General features: G+C 36.9%; 1 long non-coding RNA gene across 1 annotated transcript; it reads right to left on the reverse strand.

Moving 5' to 3' along the window:
• Positions 1–6674: 6674 nt before the first annotated feature.
• LOC109145899 lies at positions 6675–15084 on the reverse strand. The gene is made up of 3 exons (XR_002047577.3): positions 14914–15084; positions 13638–13744; positions 6675–6794 (listed from the first exon to the last, which is right to left on the reverse strand). It is a non-coding gene; the product is annotated as an uncharacterized LOC109145899 (long non-coding RNA).
• Between the last annotated feature and the right edge of the window lie 5115 nt (positions 15085–20199).

The following is a 20199-nucleotide window of genomic DNA, read 5'->3' on the forward strand; positions in this document are numbered from 1 at the left end:
ACACAGCTCTGAGCTATGGATCCTCAGGGCTGAGACCTGCAGCTGCTCCAAGGTGGCATTGGCTGATGGAGCCCTCGGCTGACAAAATGGGGCAGAGGCTCTTTAGGAAACATCACAGCAATGGCTGCCCCTGCAGCTTCCCTCGCCTCTGATCACACAGGTTTCCCAAGACAGCCTCTAAATTACCCAATTCCATACCCTGATTTCATCAGACAGGGTGTGCATTTCACAGTGACTTGGGTCACACGTTGCAGGGGGCTAATTTCATACAGAAGATATTACAAGCTTCTCTCTATTACAGAACGTGGTGGCACATCAGTTAAAGGTCTGCTATTACAGGTTTAAGGGAGGAAGCATAAAATCAGAGTGCAAATGACTGCAGAGGAACAATAACATAAACAGCGATGGAAGGAAGGCCATGGGAGTAAGAAATTCGGAAGACATTAAAGGAGAACACAGGAGAGCATCCACTGCTCTGCAGAGGTGTCTATAAAGCTGATTTTGACCCTAATCAATAGGTTCCTTCCCAAGGAGCCTTTTTTTCTCTGTTGAGGCTTAATAATGCTGAATAGTGTAAAGAAAAGGTGCAGGGGAAAATGCATTCACAACTTCGCAAATTACACAGTAAATGAGAAACTGAAATTACAGTCTCAGGCCTGCAGCACCTCAAGAGTACCCAAAAAATATAGTTACAGAATTTTACAAAGCAGAGAAGACACTTATACTATTTTTCCTCTCCTCGTTACTAATTACAGTCTCTTCGTATTCTGGATGCCCAGCAAACACCACCTGGGCTACATGGAAAGTCATTCTAGATGGAGTGCTTAGATTAAAAATGTAATTTTTAATTTTTCTATTCAATAGAAGGGCTGGAGGTCTTTTTGTCTGTAAAAAAATATTGCCTATAAATCAATTCTTCCTCTGTCCCTCTCAACTCCTGAAAAATAACTTTCTTTAAACCTTGTAAAAGCTCAGTTATTTGTAAATCTCTCTTTTTGCCTTTAAGAAAGAGCTGTGTTTTCTTCTGTTTACACTATTCCCTTAATTTGCTTACAGCTAGGATTGATTAAACACATAATAACTAAACCTTCTCTTGAAAGGCAATTTGCAATGGCCATGCTGCCATGCATTTTAGATTGTATTTTTAAAATAACTGTTCCCTCAAGGGTATTACTTAACCTCTAAGACCACTAAACATTTAAAGGTTTGCATTTAAGAAACCAATTTCATACGCAAAAATAACTCTGTTTACTACAAACCCAGTCCTCCCATCTCAGTCAAAACTGCTCAAACTCTGCCTCTAACATATATTCCTCACTCTCGGGTCCTGAAGTTGTTTTTAACATCAGTGACTTTGATGAAACGTCACATTGAATAAGACCTCCCAAAGTCTTCCAAGACCATTTGTAAACCATTTATCAGAACTTTTCAATGCTGTTCATTGAACACAGGTGGAATTCTCATTACCAATAACTAATCACACTGCTTCCATAGATATCATCTGTCGTTTATTGCACATACTACTCTTGCTTCCAGTGACAGCCTCAGCTAAATTAGTTTTATTTACATTTTACCTGAATGTTCAAACATATAATTTCTTAATTAAAAAAAGGGTAAAAAGCTGATAGAGTAAAATGAAAATAAATCAATCCCTGTAACAACACAGATGACTAAGTAGCTTAATTAAATATTAAAAAAAATACAGATATTTTATTAAATGCAATATATACATTAGGAATGTGTTATTTAAGTGTTTGGCATTTTCACAGTTTCTGGTGAATATTAATTACTAGAGAATTAACAGCATAGAGAATACTTATAATGAGTAGAAGTCATATGCTTTACTGTCACCCTGGAGTTTTAAAGCACCTGCCATATGTTCTCCTAATAATTGCTACTTTTGCTTTCTGAATACAGTAAGGGAATTTATTAATTTGCGAGGCTTCTGAGATATATGTGCTTGTGACTGGAAATGGAGAAAGAATGCCAAGATGTTAGTTCAGTCTTAGGAAGTCTGATTTAATATGAGGTGAGACCTAAGGACAAAGGCTAAATTGATATACTTCCATGGAAAAGCAAACACCCAATGAAAAATTATCCTTTTAAAAAAGTATATGAAGAATTAGGGAAACTCGTCTGAGTGTAGCAGTCACAGGGATTTTCAGATCCATTCTGTTTAATTGGGTTGCATTCCACCCATAAAGCATTTCTCAGCTGTGTTTTGTTTATCACTATTTTATTTATATCCATTTTCATTATTAACATGCTGTGCATTGAGTCCCATAGTATTCACTCATTACACAATAAAGTGTTAGCAATGCTTGACATTTGCTTGTTGCAACGAGCTGTACACAAATCCATGGAATTGGATACTATTTGTGAGCAGAATTCCTATCAATTTTATATCTGATGTTTAAAACATCTCAAACTCTAACCAACAAATGTAAAAATTAATATAGCTTACAAAGCAGACCTTTACAAAAAGATCCCTACATTTTATATATGCTAAAATTCTTTTGTTTAAAAAAAAAAAAAAAGGAAGAAAAGGAGTCATACTACAAATAAAGGAACTCTATCACCCTTATGAAGGAAGAAGCTGATTGCTTAAAACTATCCTATGCAACTCCCATTCACCACATGAAAGAGCTTTATTGTTTTGTATAATTAAATATGTAATTTACTGCAAGTCCTGTCAACCAAAACTAAAACCTTAGAGAGACTAGTCCTAAATTAATTGCTAATATAGCAATTTCCTTTTACTTCATTGCCAATAAATGTAGCAAACAAAGTTTTTAATTCATCACCTCTTGATATTTTGGAGTTGAAAATAGCACTAGCTATTCATTTTAAAGCCATGATAATTTATTTCAGCAAAACTACATGCTTTTTCTTGTGCTGAAAGAAACAACTGGGTTGTATTGAAGTAAATGAAGGATTCACTGTTTACCTCAATGGAGCTGAAATCTCACACTAACATTTAAAGAAAATAAACCATCAGTCATAAAAAGACATATTAAAAGAGAAGTCAAATTTTTTATTACTTTTCTCGTCAGAGGCTTCATACCAGAGTTGGTTGAGGCAAGCAGCTTTAAATGGTTTTGAATCCTGCTCTTCCTCAGGAGTTTCCCTGACTAAAATCCTTCAGAATATCTTAGTATTACTGGAAAAACACCAGGCACAGTCACCCTTGTTAAATACAAAACCGGGGTTAACAACAGATCACCCATGGATCTATATATCTAATCTGCATTTTTATGTGCACCTATTTATCTTTGTGTCTCTTTATGCAGAAATATGTGAGGCCAACAACAGAAGAGTATGTCTTTGTAGAAAGTTTAAAGTTTTCTTCAGTGAAAATTGCTAGAGCCCATTCCTTCTGAAAATACCCGAATATTAAACAGGACATTTCCTTCAGCAAAGCACAAGTGTCTCTATCCCACCCACGCCAAAACTTCACAGAAGCAGCATATCTGGCATCTTCATACTGCTATGTGTTTAAAATATTCTTTTACCTTGATGTTATAATAGACAGTCCAATTCCCAGGGCTTTGATACCTGCACTCTTAGCAAACCTTTGCCCAATGTTTTTATTAACTCAGTTTAATGGAACCTTTTTTATAGTGACCTTAAGAATTTAATAACTCCGCAATGCAAGGACAATACCACCTGCAGGCTCTTCTGGGATTAAACTGTGGTAGTTCAATATGTCTGCAGGAGCACATAAAAGAAAAGCAGAAAAAAAAAAAGTCAGGAACTTCACAAATCAGTAACTCATTGCTGAATTTGGGAATTATGCCTGGTTATGGCGTCCTGCTCTGAGACATGTGACATAAAACTCTGCATCTGATACATGCTGCAGCCTACTTAATGCTGCTTAATGGTATTAATCTAGCTTTGATCATGTCAGTTATGCTGGCAATTTTCAATTCCAGAGTGCCTTCCTTTCTGACAGACACTCTGCATATCTTACAGATACAATCAATACGTTATTAGTCAACAACCTGAGAAGAGGCACATAAATTAATCCTTTTCTGTCAACCCAGCAGTCTGTACTCCAGTGAAACCTCACCCCTGCAGTATGTGTCAGCCTGATCCTAATCCAATTAGGGTAAAATGAACTTTTTTTCTATGGCACTCTCCGTCTATGTTAATTCAACCCCCTGAAGACAGCTGCTCTTAGGAAATAATTTTATGCTTGACCTTTTATAGGCAAGGTTAAAATCAGTATAGATACACATATATGCAAGGAAAGTCAATAAGTTTGCTCTCTCTCACTTCCTCCTTTAACCTCCACTAGCACCTGCAAAATAATGCCAGAGAACACTGCTGATTTCAAAGTGACAGGAATGTATTTATTTTAGTTGCATAAAGGACTCTGTCACTTCAGCTTTACACTGAGTACATCCTGTACCTTTGTTTTACTGAGGGGCAAATTAATATGGAGTGACAGCCCTGTCTGTAGTATTGTAGGATTTGACAAGTAGAGGATGTTAACAGTATACATTATGCAAAACAAATAATTTCTTCTCTTTGTGATAGTTATCAGATATAATGACAACAACCATTAAGGAAACAACACTTGCTTGGTGCTATTATTTCTCCAGTAGGAAATACAGGAGAGAGAAAAGAGCATTTGAACCCATTTTAATGACAATAGAACAGGGTGCAGTTCTGTACTAATGATGCAGTGCATGCTGGAGGGGGTCTTAGTAAGGTAGCGCTTAACTGATTCCTTTTCTCACTTTTTCTCACAACGGTATGGAATATCATGGCTACGGTCCATGATTACTCTTTGTTCACCTAAACTGCCTCTAAAGATCTCTCCTGACCAAACCTAACTTCCCTGTGTTAAAATTAAATGACTAAACCCCACCCCGTCCTGTTAAGTAGGCAGGGCAAAGAGGCTACCTGGAAGCAGGTTGCAACTACAGTGTTGCAGCCCTATGGCAGGAGAACTCCTGTGCTGCTCCCTCAGATTGAGCTCTTGATTGCAGTCAGGAACAGAAGATAACACATAAAAAAAGGCTGTTGCAAACTGCAGGAACAGCCTTCTCCTGGGAGCTCCTGGGGATCCTACGTGTGCCCCTTTCCCTCGCTGTCCGGTCCCAGAGCTGTCCATGTACATATTGTGACAGGGAGCAGGTGTGTAACACACTGCCTCTGTCTCTTGGCTCTGCCTAGATCAGGTGGGGTATTCACAGGAAATGTTACATGTCATAAAGTGACCTGACAGCTAAAGAAAGAAGAATCAAAACCTTTACTTTGTGAAGTGCAATGGGCACCAGTCTCTTTTCCAGTCTGGATTGCTTACATAAAACATTATCCCTCTAATGGACAGAAAAACACACAAAAAACTTGGTCTCTGAAAACTTCCCAAGGCAAAGAAGATGAAGCAAAGACTGTTATTTCTCTATCTAGAAACATGTCATTTTTAATGTCATTTATTGGGCACTGCAGTAGAGACTGTAATCATCCTAAAATCAGCCCAATGTGTTTCTGAACTGCTGCTCTTAGCCTCTGCTTAGTCATACATAATTTTAAGAATCATGCCTTACTTAAAACTTCAGCATTTTTATTCTAAGACTTTAGCCCTGAGGTTTGTTCTACTTGATTTGTTTGTTTGCTTTGCCATCTAAAACAAGTAGCTTCATTAAATCAGGAAAGCCTTATTTTCCAGTATAATTAAAAAGGATAAAAGAATTTTATCAAACTCTCAAAAGTAAAAATAGCTCTGAATGAGACTAAGCAAAGAAATCTGTAGGTCCAAAGTCTTGAGGAGTTATGGATGAATAACACATACATATCAGTGTAAACTTACACCCCATCACAGCATCTGGATTACCAGTTCCTAACCTTTAAAACATCATAGCATGCCTGTACTGTGAAAGGATAACAACAGGCATTCCAGGTTTGAGTACACTATTTCTCCAGCTAATAACTATTTACATTTCCTCATTAACAGTATACCAACATGAATAACGATGTCAAATGCTGTCTGCACAGCCCCTTCTCTAAACAAAACTATGTTGTCAAATTCAGTTCTCAAAAATACCTACCTGAAAAAGACTCTCATCCCCCTGGCACTAAGTGTCACTCCATGAAGGGTGGGAAAAACACAGAGATGAGATGAAAGGAAGTGTCTTTGAAGAAATATTTCCTCAAGGTAAAATTGCATTTCTCTCTTTTTCATGAACTTCCTAATCCCAACAAACCTCTTGGCAAGTTGCTCTGTAGATGTTCTCAGGCAAGAAGGAGCAAGTTCACCATCAAAGCAAAATTCTAGTTATCCTCAATGTCAAAAGGTTTCCCATACCCAAAAAATATAACTTCAAGGAAGAAATTATTGTTTGGCAATGTTCTAGGCAGCTTAAAAGGAGATAGGAGCTGCATAACTAAAAGCTTTGTGTATAACAAACTGTCAGAAGTGCTGCTGAATATCTGCTCTAATCAATGGTGGCAGACAGTGATCCCTGTCTGACTTGACTCAGTGGATTTTTCAGTTCCCAACATATTCGATCATATTTCTGACTATGTCCTGCAGCCACGGAACTAAACTAGTTTCCAAGAGTCTTCCATGGGACAAATTACTGTCTGCATACAGACTTTCACATACAGATTGATATTAATGGGACTAACATTTGAATTTAGGTATAAACACACCTACATACCTTAATTTATCAGGCCACCCTTCCAGCTACCAAACAGCAGTGGTCAGCAGTTCACAAGGAGACTGTAAACCCAGTTAGGAATACTCACACATAATGGCAGATGTTTCTTCATAACACCTTTTCTTGCTAATGGGATAACAAGGAAATATATAATAAATATAGTGTTTATATTTTAAGATGACATGCAAATAAGCACATTAAAATTAAGAAATCAAACCAAGCCTAATTGCAATAAGGCCAAATCAAACTATTAATTCTCTAACCTGGAACACAGGCCCTTTCAGGTAAGGATCATGCTGCAAGGTGTGAAGTTTGGTTGCAAGATCATATCTTTTTTATTGCAATAAAATCTCCTGCTTGTTGTTTGAAGAAAGACTTTGACCTTAGTATTTTCATACAACAGAGGTACTCAAACTCCCATCACTAAAATTCTGTGCTGCTTGTCACAGCAGGAAACTCACTGAAATATTTGTTCTGTATCAAAAAGTTGGTTTGTTTTTTTTCTACAGAAGATACTTTCCTCCTTTTATCTTTTAGTGCTCCTCAGACTGTAATTGAGAGTGTTTTGTAATTGGAACAAAGACTCTGAGAAGTAGTCATGCACTGAAGACAACCAAAAATCTGAAATAGTTTAAAGTCAAAAGCAAGTTTTAATAACATATGAATTAAAATACCCTACAAGCAATAATAGGGAATGAAAAGATGGGGGACAAATAGCAGTCATGAAATGAAATTCAGATACTGCTTATTTCTGACCTAATAAATGGAATGGCAAGTAGCACAGCATGACATGTATTGTAACAAACAGTTTCATAGTTGTATTTTTAAAAAGCACTATTCACAATGGCAGAATCGTTGCAATTCTTAAAAGATTTCAGCAACCCTGGGTTTCTCACTAGATACTATTTCTGTCTTATAGCTGAAAAAGTTAAGTATTCCAGATCTTAGAAAAGGCCATTTTTACCCATTTACACTTGAGAATGATTAAATACAACACCTTATAGAGGAAAAAGAAGACACACAGACCCATGTCTACATCTCCTTGGAGATAACCAAGGCACAATAGATCAGGTCTCAGAAAGGGCAACTATCACATTATTGTAAGCTTCAAAACTCAACAATGACTATTTTATTAATAATTTCAAACCTTATTTTTTTCATCAAGAATGAAGAACAATTAAACTCTTCCTATCTTTTCCCTAGTGGCATTTGTAACTTTTACTGAAAAATTCTGATTTTGCTGTGTGCCCAGTGGAAAAAAAATACAAAGAAATATGTTTAACCTTTTCTTTCATTTCAGTTCACAGCTTCTATAACAAGGTTACTGGAAGCATTCTAATATCTGTGCCTATGCCTCTGACATGCAATAATGAAGTATTTTGTTTGTATGCTACTTGAATCCAGGTAGCTGCATAGAAGAAATCACGGTTCAGCTAGCACATCTCTCTTTTCTTATTTTTAGCTTCGTTTGATTAAATGCTCATGAAACTTCTGATTCCTCCAATGGGGCAGCATTAGGTAGATGCAATCTGAAGAATACCACACTGACTTTTACAGGGACTGATAAACACAGCTGGGAGGAATGACCTGGTCTTAATTAGGGTTTTTTTACTTCACTGCAAAAAAAATCACTATTTGAACTGTGCTTATTTTTCCCATTTCCTCTTTTTTCTCTTTCATTTAAAAGAGACTGATAGAAAATATAATGTAATATTGACAAGAAAGTAAAACAAAAAAAGTAGAAGGGTGGGGGGAGGAAGGAAAGCACACTGGGCTCAAGAAAAGTAAATTATTTAACATGGGAAAACTTACTTATGTTTGCTTTGCTTGTGTGCATAGCTTTTGCTTTCCCTATTAAACCATCTTTATTGCAACCCATGGGTTTTCTTGCTTTTCCCCTTCTGATTCTCTTCCCCATCCTGCTGGCAGTGGGGTGAGTGAGCAGCTGTGGGGTGTTTAGCTGCCAGCTGGGCTTAAGCCATGAGACCTACCCAGGATTTAACCAAAATCATGCTTGTTACAAAGCCACTGCTCACCCTGAAACAAAGCCCAGCTACCAACAGATATAATGTGCTCCCTCACAGCATACAAAGCAAAAAGCCCCAAATCTGGATATTGACACGTATCTCTCTCCCAGTCAGTCCTGATTAAACATAGTCTTAATAAAGACAATTTTTTTGAATCACAGAATATAGCATTTCAGAAAACAATATTATTGTTTGATTTAAAATGCAGTGACATGGCCTCAAGCAAAAGTAAAATCTATTTCCAACCACAAGTTTAAAGGAAAAGATAATCACTTTATGTCAGCAATACTCAATTAATTTCTCCTCAATAGCAGCACTCCAAGAAGTTTAAGTAAACTATTTGCTAAAGAATAGCAAACTGGTACATAGTATGTTCCTCATGGGTTGTGCTAACTACATTAAAAAGAAATAAATAAACCCTGGAAAGCTTGAAGAATGAAACCAATCCATGTCAAGTAATTTAGTAACCAGTAATTAAACCAGTTTTCAATCTTGTTGAAAACTTTGATGTTTTTCCATAGTGTGTTCTGAAATTGTATTACTTTATTGTTGGTAATAAAAATTCTTTTAAAAAATCCTCAGAACCAACAAATATCTCATGGAGAACTTTCACGTATCATATCTCATGTATCCTTTCTCATGTAGGACTTACAAGAGAGAGTATATTCTGTACACTTTATAACCCATCTGCCAGAGCCCTGCCAAGGTGCTGAGGTCCTGCCTTCCTCAGCAGTCAAGTGTTTCTCTAGCAAGTTTCAACAAAGGCTCTGGATGCAGCCTTCCCACGACACAGCTCTCTGAAAGAGCTCTTCATCTTTCATTCTGCTTTCAGAAGTTATTTTCCCTTTATAAAGACAACCTGAAATACTATCAGTCCCTTAGAAATTGCTAGGCTTAATGCTAGAACATTCTGTAATGAAAAACCAGTTTGGTGTCTGGGACACTAAGGCAGAGTTTGTGTCACAGCACTGTTCAAATAAGACAGACAGAAACAATGACCTACATAGGTTCAGGGCTCCAAAACAGAGTCTGAGCATGTGAAACAATTTGTTGTGTCTTGGGATCCTGTTTTGACCGCAAGTCAATATTCAAAAGACATTTTAGCTTAATTTAGGGTTAAGTTTCTGCTTATCCAGATGAGTTCTTTGTATGAGCATTCTCTTAGTTCCCTATCTCTAAAGGGCAGGAGAAGGATCTACCTCACTTGACTTCTGAGTGCTGCCACCCGTGCTCATCATTCCCTAGCAGCTCATGGAGAGACACTATGCAGCTGATCTGTGTTAGACTTTAATGTTGAATAAAATGGTTAATCTCAATGGGAGACTAAAACCCAAACTTGTTGTTATGGACATATCTTTGCTTAGACTGATGAATCCTACCTTGCTCACCTAAATAAACCTGAGATTTTGGGAATGCAGCACTAAGGTACAGAAGGTCACCTAAGATACAGTTTGAATAAAGAAGTTTTAGGTTGTTTTTCTGTACCTCTGTAACTCTCATTATGATTATTTGGATTATTAAAATCAGAAATCAAGTGACAAACTAACAGCAGATATCCTAAGTTAAACCATAATGAAATACTTTCTATAGAAACTGAAGTGCAAGAAGATTCAGATTGATCCAAAACGGATGACAGAAGGAAAGAAAGAAGGCTCACTGCTCTTCTCCATCCATATTGGCAGCATAGGTCAACAAGGCCAGAAAACAGGCGAGAACAAACCATTTTTCTCTTTCTCTTCCACTCATCTCTTTCCCCTCTACTACACAGGTTTATACTTCTACTTCTTCTGAGGCTTACAAAATTTCAATTTTTGTGTACTCCTAATGAATTTAACATGACATCATCACACCAGAGCTCCAACATTTTCTGCTGTAGTGTGCACTTTTCCCAGGAGTGATTCTCAAGGATAGGTCAAACCCAAAAGATTTCATCAAGTTCTCTCAGCAGAAATGTCAGCATATTATTACTGACCAGGAAAATTTATAGCAAAATAAATATCTCAAGGGTAATTTCTTGTTCTATTAAGCAAGAGAATATTATTTCCAACAAGAAGGCTGATATGACAAAATACAGTTACAGAATTACAAAATGAATGATATGAAGTCTCCAGAAAGATGTTTAAAAAGTGACCCAGCTATCAGTTCTTGACATGGCAGAGAAAATTCCAGATCAAGCATTTGATATGCCAACATGTTTAAAATGAATTTTTCTGTACGGTTTATGTTATTATTGACAATTTGAAGCCAATTAGCATTAAATAAAATGAGAAACAAAATTCCATCTTCCTGGTAAAAGAGACTTATTATTTGTGTATATTCCTTTCTAGGAAGGGTCATGCTTTTTGAGTTAAAAAGTGCAGCTCAAAGCATTCTGCAACAAACTGTGGACTACGAGATGTCTCCTAAAAAAAAATATTTTATCATAGGAATAAAAATAAAAGGTAAGTTTATATTCTTTGTAAATGTAAATCATGCTAATATATGCCTGGCAGGGAAAAAAAAAAAGAAGAAAAGAAAGTATTACTATACATGTAATACAGGCTTATCATAAAGATTTTCCACACTTCTTTTACAGATCCCTATCAATTCCTATCAAGAAGGAAGCATCCCTTTGATCACGTTACTTGTCAGCCATCTCTGACACCTGTGCAACAACAGCTGAAACACCACAACCCCATTTCTCAGAGGCTTCTACAAAGACCTCAGGAAATGACAAACTCAGAAAGGAAGCCTTGCTCAAAATATTTAAGCCAGATTAGATGCTTCAAATGAATGGAAAAGTTTGAGTTGGAAGGCACATCTGAAGGCCTGCAAAGACCAGCTTTAAAGTGTTATCAGGTTGCTCACGGCCTTATTCAGGCAAGAGTTTTAAATCTGCAGGGTTGGAGTTTCCTCATTCTCTCTGGGCAACCTACTCCAGAGCATGAGCTAACTGGCATCTTACCTCATAGTTTAAAGAATTCTAATTTCCAATTATATTGCTTTATTTCTACCTATGCATTTGACAATTTTCTGGCACTACGGGAAAAGAGAATGAAAAAGGTGCTGATAAAAGCTATCATGACACCATAGATAAGTGTGAAAAGCTCAAGGATGAAATAAATATCAGAAAATCCATGTTTATTAATTTCATTTCAACATGGTATTATGTCTGTGCCCTACACTGATCTTTACCACTCCTTTCACTAGCTCCAAATGTCAGATATTACACTTCAAGGAATTTGGTTCATTTGGTTTGACAGACTCTAGAAAAAAACTCAGCAAAGGGACAGCGGACTGTTTGCAAAGACTAAAAAAGCCCCCCATCTTTATCTGATTGAAAGTTCCTCTGATAACCAAAGTTTAGGAGGGTAATACAAACCCTCTGATGGTGACCTAGTAACACACACAAATCTGCCATGAGATATTGCTCCCAATAATGTGGTCAGCACACAACTTGAAATGTTCTTTCAGTAACCACATGCCCAGATGCCAAACCAGTTTTTATACTCTGGGTTCTCTTAGAACTCTCTCTCAGTGAATTATCCTGCTCAATTCAAAAAATGTAAGGGCACTGAAGAGGTGGGAATGCATTATAAGTGCCTAAAAATGGGCAGTGCAAAAAGCTGGAAGCTGACAATGACACAAACCAACTTGGGCAGAACAGTGGATGTCTCATCCCCTGCAGATTAGAGCATCTTGAAGCAGATGTATGTTTTTCCTGGTTGCTACAGAGAAGGGTAGGAAAATGGCCTCATCTCCTGCCCTTAGGAGACTCTGGCATAAAGAGATTAGTAGCTCTTAAAATTAAAGGATGGCATTTGATGTATGGTCATTCATTTTCTGAAAGTGAGAAAATATCTAAAATTATTACATCTTTTGAATTGCACAAAACTAATCACTGCTTTCTAAATTTTGTTTAGAATTTGCTCCATTTGCCTTTTAGTTTCATTTTATTTTTGAAATGGTAGGTTCTTTGGTGGACTATAATGTGTACAAGGTAAAGAAATGCCAATCTTGATCAGAATGGCAAAACATTCATATTACTAGCTAGCACAAATACTTCTGATTAAGTCATAACAAATGCTGAAATTTCCCAGAGAGAGCATATACTCCTGTCTCCTATTTTTTTAATCAATTCCAGATGATAATTCTTAAAACCATCCAATGTTGATCTATACAATCTTTAAGGTCCCTTCCAACCCTCTCCAGTCCTAACCATTATATGAATCTATGAAATATTACAAGGCATGAGCCTTCCCAGACAAGAAATATCCTTTACAGTGTACATGTTTGTACTATTAATCTGGGTTTTTTGGGTTTTTTAAATTTCCCAGCACTGGCAAATCCCTGTTTGGTGGTGCCAGCCATGGCATCCCTGTACACACAGAACTGTTTGCTGTGGGGTCAGAATGAGACAACATGACAGTTTAAACCTGAAGGGATGCTCAGGTCATGAGTCTTCTGATATGGCATCATGACCAATGAAACTCAGTAATGTGCCTGATTTTAACAAATCCCAAAGCCACAGTAACTCTGGAAACCTGGTTCTGCACTTTTATGGCTCCTATTTCTCCTTTTAATTGAAACGAAATTAGTGATTGATTTGTGACTCAGAAAATCACCTGATCTCAAAAGTCTTTGCTATTTCAGAGCCATCTCTCCCACAGCCTTCTGACTCTCTCACCTTCATGTCGTACCATATGCTTTTTACATGCTCACCTTCCTTTACTTATCTTCTAACTGCTTCTGTGCTATTGGTAATCCAAACTGGCTGCTAAAGCCTGCATGAACATTCTCACTCTTTCCCCATCTCTTCTTTAACAGTTAAATATTCTTTTTACCTTGCTTTACACTGAGTTTTCAAGAGCCTTTAGCTCATTGCCTTGGCAATAATGCTCACATCTGGACAACAGTCAACAAACATTGACACAGAACTGCTTTCAAACCAGAAAGGGCTTACCAGGCTGAAGGAATGACTATGTGGTTGGATTTCCTGGCTTCCAGTCAATTGCCATGCTAGAGTATTGCAAACTGGTTGCTTCTCCTCCTGCTTACCCTTCTCCACATCTAAGATGAAAGAAGAGCACACATCATTTTCTCCTGATTATAGCAGGACTGTTGTTCCTCTGGGGGTTAAATACTTGGGTGCTTTGGATTTCTTCAGTCAGAAAATGAAAATTTCATTCCTTTAAAGCTCATGGATATGTAAGATTTTCTGACTATAAACCTGTCAGGTGCAGACTTAGCCAGACAGGAGTCACTAAGAAGCTGTTCTTTATTCTCTTCTACCTGCTGTATTACTTAGCACAAATAAAAAGACAAGTGACCACACTGTAGTCTGGAAGCTGAACTAATGTGCTTCACTGCCTCTAATCTCCCCAATTACTGCTGAGTTTTCAGTCAAGAACCATGACTGATTTTATAACTCAAATACCATTTTATTTTCTTTAGTTCTTATATAACTGTGGTTATTTATTCTTTGGTACTTGAGAGTTATTTTTCAGTAAAATCAAAAGAGCAAACTGAACATATTGTCAGTAATCCAGTGCAAAAAATCACAGCATTAATTTAATGAGAGCTCTGCTATTCATTTGGCAAATGAGACGGTGGAGTAGCACTGACATATGTAGAGCAGGGACCAGTCTGAGATGAAAATACATTGATTCATGAGTGGCAAAGAGCAGCTTAATGTAACTCACTGATAAAACTGTCACTGAACTTGCTCTCTATCTGGGGATTCCAAGAGAAAATGATAGGAAAGACATTCTGTGCCATTAGTGACAACTGAGTAAAACATGCCAATGAGAGATAATAATACACCTACATGACACAGACCATTAAACAGCCAGTTACAACAGTTTCAAATAACACAAACAAATGAAAATAACATTTATGGTCAAACCCTTGTCTTATTAAGCTGTTGAATGCTTTTCAGAATAATTAATATGACCTGGAGCTTATAATTCAAAAATTTAAACTACTGCCCTGTCTGCTTTCTCCTAGTTAATAATTATTTAAGCCAGCATTGTCAAGATCTGCAACAGTAATAAGCAGAACTGTGCTGAAGGAAATGCTCTTGGCTGCAATTCCATCTGCAGAAATAAACAGAAAGGACTTCTACCACCATGAAGAGCCACTGCCACTGTGCTCTCCCAGGTATGTAAATAAAATTTCCTTTGAGGTTAAAAGCAAAGATGAATAAAATTGAAAAGCATAAGAATGAGAATGAGAAATACCTGCAGCATCCTGTTTATCCTGCACTGGAGAGGTGCATGAATATTTTTTGATCCATTTTTGGATTTCTTCTCAAAATAACAAGAACACCACACTTGTCCTCTCTGCACACATGGAGCTGATGCTGAAAGAATTTAGAGATACCACTCCCATGGCACTGGTCACCTTTCTTATGTCCTTATGGGAACTTTGGGTTATGAGAAGGAAAAAGAAAAAGGGTTCTTGAAAATCTCTTTGAAGGCATGTGATGGCCACTTACATTTGCAAACCCAAATGAGAGCTGGGTGCACTGAAAGTATTGCACCCTCACATATTCTATCTTTTACAAACTCTCAGATGAGAATGTTGACAGGACCAAAACAGAGAGCAGCCCCTGTGAGGATACAGTCATCCATCTCCTCTAGATCCCTCCACTGCCTTGGCCCACGCAGAGGAGGACACTCAGCTTCTCCCTTACCGAGTGAAACATTATCAGCTCCTGCTGGTCTCATTCCAGGGCTGGGAAGATCAGGTCAGTTAACCTGGATCAGTTTCAGCATCCAGAAAAATGAAGGCAATACACAGCTGACACCACCAAAACTATATGGATTTAAAAACCCTCGAATGCTGGGGACTGAGAGGAGCTGGGTCACACATGTTTCTTAATAAAGTGAGACCTAAGGTAATACTGTAACAAAACAAGGGCAACCCCTAATTAAGTGAAATTATATTCTTTCAAGGATTTTAAACATCATTGCAAATATGTTTAATCTTGCCCCATAATATTTTTAGATTTCTTTTTGCATAACTCTGCTCATACTGATTGATATCCAAAATCTTCTTGCAGCAGACAATTTTTAACGAAGTGTATGGATAACTAAATGCCCAATTTAAATATGTCCTGCACTGCAATTTACTGCCACAGTTTGCAAACATTTTTAAACCCAACACTTCTTAGTAGTTTTTGTTGTGAGTAATGATAAAATGGTTTTATTAGGAAAGCCTAGATCTTATTTCATGCCAAATCAGATCAGACACTGTAATGTGATATTGTTTCTTTAAGCAAAGTGAAAAATTCATAAGCCTTTAAAAAAGCACTTTACAGGTTATCTTTTAATTAGGAAAAAGAAATGTTTGTATCTGAACTATATAAACTTCTGCATTAATTTCCAAATAAGAAAAGTAGTTTTACATTTCATTGAAGCAAGCTAGGTTGGTGAGTGTCTAGAGTCTGGAATAAAGCAACCAGAGAACAAAGCTTGTACATGTTCCTTAAAACAGCGAGATAAAATTCAGATATCTTTTACTGTGTAGATTCCTACAAAACATAACCTACTAGCTTCCCACTTTTTCAAGATTATCTGTTAGGTTAGAGGCACTTTAAACTACTCTCTTCCACTGCAATGTCATCTACTTAACTTGGTTTAGTTCAAGTGCATCTTTATCATTCTACTCAAACACAGTTGCCTTGTTTTTTTCCCTTGACTTGCTGCTTTTTTTTTGCTTTTTTCAGTCTGGTTGTAGATTCTCTTGGGCAATGCTGTTAATATGCACAGCATCCCTCTCTGTAATCAGGACTTTTGAAAGGTTGTTACTAATGTTCTTGGAGAACTACCACAAATCATGCATAAGTAGGAAGCTTACACTTTGGCTATTAGATCACATCCTTTTATTTTCCTCTCTTTGCGCATCCATTCACATACTAGTGACAAAATAAAACCTCATATATACACCATTTAACCCAAAATGATGTTCAACCATCTTGTCCTTTGATTCAAAAGGGTATTTTTTCTTAATGTTGCGCTCAAATCACTGCATTCTGTGACCAAAAAAATGAACTCATCTTCTTCCCTTCAGGGACACATCTCATTAAAAGCCTTTTTGGTGCAGTGTACCCTTTGACAATCCCTCCAAGGAAATGCAAAAATGATCTGATACTGTAGCTTTTGCACTGTCTCAAAAATCAGTACCAGGATTCCTGATATTATTTAAAACAACCTGACATGGAAGAAAATCCTTTTATTGTGCCAAGTATTTTATTAATTGGTCCATTACACTTTTACCTGCAATGGGAACAAATGAAAAAAAGGACAAAAGTACCTTGAAAGGTGAAGTTTCAAGTGGTCCTGACTGATAAGCCAATTTCCTAGAGCTGCATTTGTATTTACAACAAAATCTCCCTTCTAGTTTTAGGTTTGAAAGTTTATGGTGACACCACAATGCATAGTTCGGTGAGGAGATTCAAACAGCAAGAGGAAGAAGATGATAGACACATTTTGATGAAGCATAGCTGCAGTGTCTAAAAATATCTCTGCATAATGCTGTTAATGGCTTACTGGATTGATCTGTTCAATTTGTGTTATTTAATGAAGTAGAGCACCTGACACTTTATCATAAGCTTGTACTGGTTAAAAGTGTTTAGCTTAATGTCTGTATATTGCTAATGGTATCTCCATGTCATATTTCATTTTGCAGATTTGCAAAAATAATAGTGTGGATAAATTCCAGGTATTTCTTTGGAAAGCACATTTTGAGAGGCAAAAGACAAGACTAGTAAAGAAAAGGTCAAGCAGCTTTATAATACAAAGATTGTGAGTAGCAAATAATTGTCCCATAATTAAAGAAAATAAAACATGTCATCATACTCCTAGCTGGAAAAAGCTGGAAACCAATTACATCTGGCATTAATAGTTCCAGTGTTCTTGTGTGGTATAAATCTAGCAAAGTAGAAATAAAGGCTATAGTTTCAGAAAGAAAACATTTAGGTGTTCACATTGAGACTTTGCTTCATTCTACTCATCAATTTTTAAAATTTAGGTAGAGCTTTAACAATCTTGTAAAAATGCATTTATAAGTTCAGTGTTCACTAGATTATATTTGTCTTTAATAAGATCCATACATTATGTTTATAACAAGAAAATTCACTCTCCCTGTTCTTGGTGGCAATGAATAAAAACAACTGTAAGAAGAGAACACATTTTGTACAATTCATAACCTGCAGCTGTCATTGGACTCTTGACACAATTAGAAAGATCTCTTAAAAATTTTCAGCAACAACAAATTTCTTTGCCCAGCTGTATTCTGGTTCCTCTGGACTTGTAAAAGGTTTGCAAATGAATCAAGAAGCCTAAGGCCAAATCCCATTTAACAAAACCTAACACATTGTGAAATCTATGTTCATCATGTGGGCTGGTTCTTGGATTATTTCTTCTGTAGAAAATACACCTTGAGACTTTCACTCTGGTTTAATTTGGATAAAGTTTTAACTACTATTAGCAAAATAGGCATTGTCAAGAAATTCAAGATTACCCTAGTATATGATCCCCCTCAGACTGTAGAAGTAATTCAGAAAAACCTTTGAGTAAAGCATATTTATCAATGAGAGATTAAGCCTTACAGATAGAAGCAATGACTAAATGCTACAGAAATTCATTGTTGAAATTATTTTTTTTCACTTGTGTATCATACTGCCTTTTAAATATTTGTAAAAATCTGGGAGCAGAGAAGTGCTTGATGGCAATGTGATCACAGTAAGCTGTTCTTTGTTGTTAGTATTTCTCAAACTGGTTTACTGGTTGCATCAGAACTGACTCAATTTGCATTGAGGCCCATTAGTAGCTCAACAGCTCAAGAATGCTGCCTTAAGTCTTTAGCCTTCCATCAGCTTTGCCATGGAAAAGCATATAATGCACATAAATAATCCATCCCTGTATCACACAGCTCAATCTGTGTTATATGGGGACCAATTCTTACATCAAAAGGAGTTAAATTACATATCTTTATGTAATATTTATGTACCTTATCCAGTGAAACATTCTATTTCAGCTTCTCCACCTACTCTCAGAAATTACTGAAGACAATACTAATTGAAGAAAGAAACCCCCTCGTTCATTAAGTCTCTGTGGTCCCCCTCTTTCAGACCTGTAGAACCATGTGTACACAGAAGGAAATCCCAGGACACGAAGGTGCAGAGCTGCTCTGACAGAGTAAGCTGACACCTTATTGCCTTCAAGAACAAAGCAGCACCACAGACTCCAGGGCAAAGGAAAGGTGGCCTTGGAATTCAAATTTCTGGCCAAAAATGGAGTCAGTTAGGATTCAGAGCTGAACTTGTCCACAAACCTTCACTATAATCCTAAATCAATGGAACTGTCCCATTAAACTGTTTCCTCACCAATTATGTAACAATTCTTGAGTCTTAAAACACTTCAATAGATAAAAATTCATAAAAGAGCAGATCTGTCTCTAATTTAAATGGGTATAAAACCATTACCTGAATACCAGATTTGCCTGTTTTGTCCATCCAGATGGGAGTAGGATAATCTATTACTGTATAGATGGGAGGTACTCAATACAACAGAAGTTCTAATTTCTGCTGAGAGGCTGCATGTACTCTTTTAATAGGTATAAAATTAAAGGGTTCAGGAGAAAAAATGGTGAAGTACAGAAGATACAAGATAAAAACATACACCAGCAATTTCTAACCACCCTTCATAAACAAAATAGTACCATTTCTAAGGACTCCACTGCCCAGCCCTAGCAGAGAATATTTAGAGTTTGGAACTAGTATATATTAATGATTGATTATGTAGTTTGAACAAGAAATTGTATTTTTTAACAAAGACAGTAATATAACTTGTGAAATGTTGGATCCAAACTAATTTTACCAAAGCTCTCATGATTATAATTTCCTGGAAACATTTAGGCTCCTTTTTTTCTGCAGTAGGGAAAGGGAACTGAAAATCTTTGACATTCCAGTGTAATTTTCAAATTAAACGAAATAAAAAAGCCTCCTTACTAGAGAGGAGAGATATTCATTGGTATTTATGAACATGTTTGCTTTTCTAAATAATCCCCAAATATTAAGTGTTACTTTTAATTTACAAAATTGAAAGTCAGGTACAGGGCACTTTTTCCCAAACAGATGGTACAGCACCTGGAGATTCAATTCCCACTAGATGGTAACAAACACCTGCAAGTCACAAGAGTCAATAAGTCTCAAAAGTAAGGCAACATGCTCCACTTTGTTCACAAGCAAGTCAGCATGACACCATTAACTGAAAAATGCCCAATTGCCTTCAATTTGAAGGAATATTTGTTCCAAACCTCTTCCTGATTTATAATTCCCGCCCTTGTGGACTAAGAACTGGGCATGAGCCAACAGTGCATGCTCTGAGCCCAGACTGCTAACAGCATCCTGGGCTGCATCCAAAGAGGAGCAACCAGGAGGTCAAGGGAAGGAATTCTCCCCCTCTGCTCTGCTCTTGTGAGAGCCCACCTGGAGCACTGCATCCAGGTCTGGAGTCCTC

Source organism: Corvus cornix, chromosome 8, assembly GCF_000738735.6.
Source record: "Corvus cornix cornix isolate S_Up_H32 chromosome 8, ASM73873v5, whole genome shotgun sequence".
Taxonomy (NCBI): domain Eukaryota; kingdom Metazoa; phylum Chordata; class Aves; order Passeriformes; family Corvidae; genus Corvus; species Corvus cornix.